Source organism: Mus caroli, chromosome 15 (genome assembly GCF_900094665.2).
Source record: "Mus caroli chromosome 15, CAROLI_EIJ_v1.1, whole genome shotgun sequence".
NCBI classification, from domain to species: domain Eukaryota; kingdom Metazoa; phylum Chordata; class Mammalia; order Rodentia; family Muridae; genus Mus; species Mus caroli.
The window spans coordinates 74500054-74502324 of NC_034584.1; the positions used below are offsets into that span (position 1 = coordinate 74500054).

At 45.2% G+C, this 2271-nt stretch overlaps 1 protein-coding gene and 1 pseudogene across 2 annotated transcripts in view; one reads left to right on the plus strand and one right to left on the minus strand.

Moving 5' to 3' along the window:
• The window catches only part of Enthd1 (ENTH domain containing 1), a 113322-nt gene that overhangs the window by 25942 nt on the left and 85109 nt on the right, over positions 1 to 2271 (minus strand). The window lies entirely within an intron of this gene.
• Positions 72 to 2149, plus strand: LOC110310715 (annotated as a pseudogene).

A 2271-nucleotide genomic window follows, 5' to 3' on the forward strand; every position in this document is an offset into this window, starting at 1 on the left:
GGAAGTGGGGGGCGCTATGGGGGACTTTTGGGATAGCATTGGAAATGTAATTGAGGAAAATATGTAATAAAAATATTAAAAATCAAAAAAAAAAGACTTTTCCCTTTAAGGCAAAAATTTTCCCGTTAATGTCCTTGTTCATCAATACTTTCTATTCAAACAAAGACTTTTTTTTTTTTTTTGAGGGAGTGTATTTCAAATTCATCAGATGCTCTGGGTAAGATCAGCGATGAGAGTGTGGTAGATCCTAGTTATCACTCTGGGAAGGACCTGCCTGTTAACCTCATCCCCAGAAACAAGGCCAACCCCTCACTGTTATGGACACCGGAACCGGGATGACCAAGGCTAACCTTGGCACTATTGCCAATTTAGCACCAAGGCCGTCATGGAGGCTTTGCAGGCTGGAGCAGATGTCTCCATGGCTGGCCACTTTGGTGTTGCCTTTTACTCTGCCTGTTTAGTTGCTGATGACGTGATTGTGGTCACCAGGCATGGTGACGATGGGCTGTACACCTGGAAGTCCTTAGTAGGGCCATCATTCACAGTGAAGGCTGACACTGTGAACCAACAGGCCATGGGACACAGGTTGCTTTACATGTGAAAGGAAACCAAGCCAGAGTGTCTGGGGGAAAGGAGGATGGAGAAGGTTGTGGAGAAACATTCCCAGTTTACTGCCTGCCCCGTTATTCTCTCTGTGGAGAAGAAATGAGAGAAGGAAGTCAGTAATGATGAGGCTGAAGAAAAAGGAGATAAAGAGCAAGAGAGAGAAAAAAAGAAGAAATAGAAAATGTCTGGTTCTGATGAGAAAGGAGAAAAGGGTAGTGACAAGTAGAAGAAGATGATTAAGGAAAAGTACATTGATCAAGAACTAAGTGAAACAAAACCTGTTTGGACCAGACATCCAGAAGAATATGGTGAGGCCTGCAAGAGCCTACGAAGTGGTCGGGAAGACCATGTTGTGGTAAAGCATTGTCTGTTGAAGGATAACTGGAATTCCCAGCCCTTCTCTTGTCCCAAGACACATTCCTTGTCATCTCTTTGGAAACAGAAAGAAAAAGGGCCATCAAGTGGCACGTACACAGTTTTCATCACGGGTAACTATGAGAAGTTAGTTCCTGAGTATCTGAATTTCATTACAACAGTGGGGGGTTCTGAGGCTCTCCCTCTAAATATTGCCCATGAAATGTTTCAGCAAAGCAAAAATTTGCAAGTTATCAGAAAGAATTTGGTCAAGAAATGCTTAGAACTATTCGCTGAACTGGAAAGGGAAAGAGAACTACAAAAGGCTTTATGAGCAGGTCTCAAAATTGTAAAGCTTGGAATTTAGGAAGACTCAAAATCGAAGAAACTGCCAGAGCTGTTGTGATGCTGCACATCTGCTTGTGGGGAAGTGGTGCTTCCTCCCAAGGACTGCGGCACCAGAACGAAGGGAAACCAGAAGTGCGTCCACTTTATCTCAGCTGAGACCAAGGACCAAGTAGCTAACTTGGCTTTCATGGAACATCTCTGACACCGTGGTTTAGAAGTGACCCACTCGACTGAGCCCACTGATGAGTATATGTGCACAGCTGAGGGCTAGGGTGAGACTACAGTGTCAGTTACCAAAGAAGGACTGGAAATCGCAGAAGACTAAGAAGAGCCAAAGAAAACAGGAAGAGAAAAAAGACAAAGTGTGAAGAACCTCTGCAAAAGTATGAACGACATCTTGGAGGGAAGGTCGGAAGGGTCCGAGTGATTGGCGGCATCCCTAAGTGGTCTCATCACAGTACATGTGGGTGAACAGCAAACACAAAAGAATCAAGAAAGCCCAAGCCCTCAAAGAAAACTCAACAATGGGTGACACGGCAGCACAGAACTGACTGGACTGCTCCATTGTTGAAACCTTACGGCCCAGGCTGACAGAATGGCGGGTTTGTGAAGGATCAGGTCACCCTGCTGTATGAGCTGGACTCCTGACTGCTGCCTTCACTCTGGAAGATCCCTAGACAAAGAGAACAGGATCTACAGGGTGAGCAAGCTTGATCTGGGAACTGATGAAGATGATCTCACTTTGGTCGAAGCTAGTGCTGCTATAGCTGAAGAAATGCTTGCCCTCGGAGGAGACGAGGACACGGCGAGCATGGGAGAAGTAGACGAAGAGTCAGCGTAAGAACCACGAGCTCCGTGTTCATTTCCTTCCCTCTGATGATGCTTCTCCAAGGAGTTTTGTTTATTTTTGTTCACATTTTGTTAGCATCTGTGTGGCATGAAAATTAAGGGGAGATAAACTTT